The sequence below is a fragment of the Myxocyprinus asiaticus genome, chromosome 32, assembly GCF_019703515.2.
Source record: "Myxocyprinus asiaticus isolate MX2 ecotype Aquarium Trade chromosome 32, UBuf_Myxa_2, whole genome shotgun sequence".
NCBI lineage: Eukaryota > Metazoa > Chordata > Actinopteri > Cypriniformes > Catostomidae > Myxocyprinus > Myxocyprinus asiaticus.
Window position 1 is genome coordinate 33,176,501 of NC_059375.1, and position 6,000 is coordinate 33,182,500.

General features: G+C 36.9%; 1 protein-coding gene across 1 annotated transcript in view; it reads right to left on the reverse strand.

The window, feature by feature from the left end:
- Window positions 1–2,094: 2,094 nt before the first annotated feature.
- LOC127423048 (CDP-diacylglycerol--glycerol-3-phosphate 3-phosphatidyltransferase, mitochondrial-like) overlaps window positions 2,095–6,000 on the reverse strand; it is a 31,862-nt gene continuing 27,956 nt past the window's right edge. The window contains exon 11 of the mRNA XM_051667050.1: window positions 2,095–3,535. The gene's annotated coding sequence lies outside the window, so the exon portion shown is untranslated. The remainder of the gene's footprint in view (window positions 3,536–6,000) is intronic.

The window sequence follows — 6,000 nt, forward strand, 5'->3', positions numbered from 1 at the left end:
GGTCAAGATTATGATCAAAGGACATATTTCAGCAATAAAATGAGATAATATTGGAATCATAAATTGTGCTTCTTTACATCATATTACGCTAAAACATGCAATTTTCCCTGCTTGTAAACCTTATGCGCATTGGCGAGTTGATTGACAGACGATGTCTGTATCTAAAAGGTGACTGGTTCTTTTACCTGTAAGGCGGAACTTCCTTTCTACAACAACTACTTTCTTCCGCCACAGATTCAGCATCTTACTTTGATACAGCTCAAGCCTTTGGTGCTAATTTGAAAACATCATGTTAGAACTAGCAACGGAGGATGCACTGCTTTTCGGCATTGGAGTAAAAAGGTTGTGTGTGCGCATGCCGCATATGTGTGCGCGACAACGACGGGGGACAACGACGAGGATGAGGGAGCGCCAGGGCTCTTTTTAATTGAAATTGAAATAAATGTAGGATATTTTAGATGTATTTTTTTTTTTTTTTTTTGACGTTCTGAACCGATTTACTTTAACCAATGACAAAGATCTTTTGGAGGAATGTCCTCTGGTCCAATGAAACAAAAATTGAAATGTTTGGCCATAATTACCATCATTATGTTTGGAGGAAAAAGGGTGAGGCTTGCAAGCCGAAGAACACCATCCAACCATGAAGCACTGGGGTAGCAGCATCATGTTGTGGGGGTGCTTTGGGACTGCAGAAGGGACTGGTGCATTTCACAAAATAGTTGGCATCATGAAGAAGGAAAATTATGTGGATATATTGAAGCAACATCTCAAGACATCAGCCAGGAAGTTAAAGCTCGGTTGCAAATGGGTCTTCCAAATGGACAATGACCTCATGCATACCTCCAAAGTTGTGGCAACATGGCTTAAGGACAACAAAGTCAAGGTATTGGAGTGGCCATCACAAAGCCCTGACCTGAGTCTGAAAAAGCGTGTGCGAGCAAGGAGGCCTACAGACCTGACTCAGTTACACCAGCTCTGTCTGGAGGAATGGGCCAAAATTCCAGCAACTTATCGTGAGAAGCTTGAGGAAGGCTTCTCAAAACGTTTGACCCAAGTTAAACAATTTAAAGGCAATGCTACCAAATACTAACAAAGTGTATGTAAACTTCTGACCCACTGGGAAAGTGATGAAAGAAATAAAAGCTGAAAGAAATAATTCTCTCTACTATTATTCTGATATTTCACATTCTTAAAATAAAGTAGTGATCCTAACTGACCTAAGAGACAGAGACATTTTTCTACAATTAAATGTGGCCAAGTTGTATGTAAACTTCTTTTTTAAAGATCCAAAGCAGAATTTAAGAGGTGCATTTTGCTTTGTGTTGTTTCATTTCTGACTACAGCAAATGAGTTGTCAAACATCCAATTTATGCAAAAGTAGCTGAGCAAGTTGAATAAAAGTAGAAGTATAATATTGGGAGTCATAAGGCCTACCATGTATTTATATGCGCCAAGTCAGCTCCAAACTGCAAGTCCATTAAACCTGTGATTTAGAATCACAATAAAAATGACCAGTGAGCCTTCCAGCGGCAGGCAAGCTGTAATAATATACAATACAGAATTAATTAACTTTTGGACCAAGCAGGCCTATGCTTTCCTTTCTACAGGGACTATACTGAAATCATGTAGTGAACTCCTGTAAAAATATTTTGCTCTGCTGCATTCAAAAATCTTGTTTCAACAGGAACTGGAAACATGGACTGCCAAATACAGTTTGGCGAGCTGGCTTCTTCAATCCCCAGTCATTCTTGATCTCCCTCAGAAACTAGTGGCCTTGTGTGGACAACCTGCACAGGAAAGTGTCCAAAAACAACTGCTATGCAAGGAGTGGTGGTGGTGTAGTGGACTAAAGCACTGAACTGGTAAGCAAAAGGTTGTTGGTTCAATTCCCACAGCCACCACCATTGTGTCCTTGAGCAAGGCACTTAACTCCAGGTTGCTCCAGGGGGATTGTCCCTGTAATAAGGGCACTGTAAGTTGCTTTGGATAAAAGCATCTGCCAAATGCATATATGTAAATATATGACAAGCCCCCCCCCCCCCCAACATCTACCTATGCAGGGTATGTCAGCAAAAAAACAACCCATTCAACCACAACCATTAACTGTTTTATTCTTAAAAAACATTTATACATTGACACTTTGCCTTCTTATTGTACAGAATATTTTTGTTCATTTTATTTGAGACTTGTGTGCGCTTGACGACATGTAAGACTGTAAGGCTTTGTCTCACTCATGTAGCATATCAATCTGTAAAAAGCTTGAAGCAGTGCCATTATAAATCAAGTTTCCAGTGTTTCTATGTGTTAGTCTCTGCCAAACAATGTTAATTATAACATTTAAATCTAGTTAAGTTTGTAAGTAGTCAAAAGAAAATCAATAAAAAAAAAACAACAACAAAAAAACCCTTGGTCTCAATGTTGATGAGCAAATGCTCTTGCAAATTGGCACCAAATTCAAAACAATCTCAGGAAAAAGGAAGTACCATCATTTCTTTTTTTTTTTTTTTTTTATAACAAAAACAATTCAGACATTGATGTTGAAATAATACTACCAAAATCCCTTTAAGGGCAAAGTAACTACGCAGTCAGGAAAATGCAACAAATGAATAAAAGGGTGCTCATTTCCATTCCAGGCTTGTTGAATAAGTGTTTTCCAAACATTTCCAATAAATGTTAAATTATGCCTGGTCATTATTTGAAGCTGTCCCCTAAATCTCTTTCACAGTAAAATGAAATTCATGCTCATTTTTAGTCCTCATGTATAACCAATGCTCCAGGGGATCTAAGTGATAAAACTTTATAAGGAAGGGAGTGTTAAGGCAGTTCGCATGATGGTCTGCTTCAGACAGTGGATGAAAAAAGGAGATTGATCATTTAACCTGGGAAAATACAGATGATTTAAAGAAGACTGAGGTAACAAAAATTGTAACATAAACTGTATCATTTCAAATACCCCTGAGATCAACTTTCTCACTTACCTGTAATATTAGCATAAGTAAATAAAATAAAAATAAGATTACAAAAGAAAGTGGAAATGAAAAGTTTTTTTTAACAGATTTCAAATTCTAATTACAATGACAAGACAATACAAATGTCTACAGCAGACAATTAAAATAAACTTAAATAAATAAATGCATTATGATCACTTCAAGATGCACTGCACATTAAACCAATGGCTACATTTTCTTATCAGTCACATTGCTTACAAATACATGTCTATCACACGAACAGGCAGTAAATCTTTTACACTGCAGCCTTTCATGTATTATACTGGTTGTACATGCATTTTCTCCTTTAACAATGAGCAGAAGTTGTTAGAAGCTGAATGGATGTTATTGAACATAACACCACTGAGCACAATTGTTGAGTAGTCTCCAACATTATTGTCACTGTAGCCCGCAGGGACACCCAGTCGGGGGTTATTAGTCATACAAGAATCAAAGCCATCCACGTAGAGTGCCAGGAAACCACAAATATTTATCTCGTGTTCACACACACACACACACGTAGGCCCACCTTCATCTGGACCTTCAACCTGAAAACCAAAGAGAACCAAGCTAAATGTATGCCAACTTTAGTCTATTACAGACAATAAATGTTAAATGTAGATTTTCTAGATACTTTTAAATTAATCTAGAATTCTGTCTGATTTTAATCGAATTCTACCACTTAGCACAAATGTCAACATGGAACACATGCGATTGAGTACAAAGACACCTACAGACAGTTTACTGGCCCAAGTCAAATGAGCCCACCCCCAAGTTTCTATGATATTTTGGTCTGGCCTAAATATGGCTCTGGTCCCTCCAATTTACATCTATGGGATTTTTCACCTGTTTTATTGTCCACCAGGTGACACTCTTATTGCTTTAAAAAATAAATGCACACCACTCCTAAATAAGGAGGGATTTTGAATAACCCCTAACCACATTTAGCGGAATGTGAGGTGGAATAGTAATAGTGATGCTTGCCTTAGCGAGCACCACTAACAGAAAAAAATAAAAGGATTTACTGATTAACAGTGTACTGTACTTGAATAATCACAAGGGGGCAGAGTCAGCACTATACTGTAGACTTGAGAGGCAAGCACTGTAAAATTGTCTTCTATGGAACTTCTCTTGCCTACAGATGAACTTATTGGTTATATAGTTACATACTTTTTCTTTTTTTTTTTTTTGATAAATTCACATAAGTTTAATCACTACTTCACAATCACAAACTTTATTTCATTTACGTAAAGGCCATTTTTCAGAAATGATATTACATGACTGATAAGGTATCTCAGATGAAGACGCAAATTCCAAACAGGCTGAATCATATGAAGAGTGGTATGTGTTGGCAATATAACAAAAGTTTAATAACCTATTCCCATACCATTTTTTTTCCTGCTTAATGACATTCCTCATAATGATGCTTGGAAAAGACGCAGAGGTCGTCCAGTTTAGTATATATATATATATATATATATATATATATATAGTCATATCTTTTGATTAAGTGTCAATAGAAAATATCAATTTTAGATTTCCAAACATTCCTTTAGCAAATACAATAGGAGTCCTACAACAGATGGTATGGCCCCCACAACAGGGTGGTTTCACCAAATACTGATTTAGTTTTTTATGTTTACTGAACTTTGTATGAAGTTAATTGATAAAGAAATATTATTCATGGTTTTATTTTTGAAAACATCCTCACTATACCAAATTTTTCAGACTGCCTTAAACTTTTGCACAGTACTATATATATATATATAGTTTTGTATAAACACATATAGGTAATCACAGCAGTGCAGATTTAGGGCTATATAGCACTATTGCGAGTGTGATATTGCTTATATACAACAGTTCAATGAACAAGTAAATTTTAAAACAACAATTACATCCGGTCCACGAATCTGATTGGACGAGAGATGTTTCATGAGTACTGATGGTCTCACACCATCATCACTCAGATGCTTCACTTTGTGTATCACTCCGCTTGTGTTCGTGCCATTCTAAACTAAAGTGTAAGAGCAGTGCAGATGTGTTAACAGCCATCTCTTTACATTTAATTTTGTGACATTACATACTTTAGCCAGCAGGTGGCAGCAAAAGACCATTTTTGCATGTAATATGAGCCAGATGGTGACGTGAAGTGAGTCAGCGTCACTCAGTGTTTTCACTCAAAGGCACTCTGTGATCGCTCGTACCAGGGGTGGACTGGGAAGAGAAATCGGCCTGGGATTTTACATAGCATACATATCGCGGCACCGTTTTGAGGCCCAAAGAGTTGACCAAAGAGACATATTTAAGTATGTAGAAATATTTTGATATCATTCATATAGTTTTAAAGCCTTAAAAGGGAATCTTATATCCCTATTGTATTATTTGATACTGTATGTTTGAAGTTAAATATGTAAAAATGACTTCTTAAGATGTATGAAGCACACATGGGCCTTAAGACATATGACAATTAATCGCCATAGCCCTCAAACAGACAATTAATCATCATAATCGCAATTATTTGTTTGACAATTAATCGTCAGCCAAATGTCATAATCGTGACAGCCCTAATTAGAAGCATAGAAGGTTCTAAAAACCTAGCCCTTACACTTTCCCAGCACCGGACGTGGTTAGAATGAGTGACGGATGGAATGGGATAAGGCTCGAGTGGAAGGACTAGTTTGTATATTCTTTGTATGACGTCAGAAAACATGGCCGCATCAAAACAGTGCGCACCGACTGCAACAGCTTTAAACTTTTATTTAGTGATTGTTTGAATGTTTGTAACATATAAAAATAACCATACTGTTATGTTGAAAAGACTATTTGAGCAGCTGGTTCATTATGACAACCTCTTCAATCCCTCTTTTGCTGGTAAACAGCCGCATTGATCTAACAAAAAGGAAGCTCAAAATGAGAGTAACCGAAAACAAATATGCCATTCGTACTTCCAATTTACTATATCCACTGGCAAAATATTATAAGGAAGCTGCTGGCCATTGCAGTGATAGCTCCT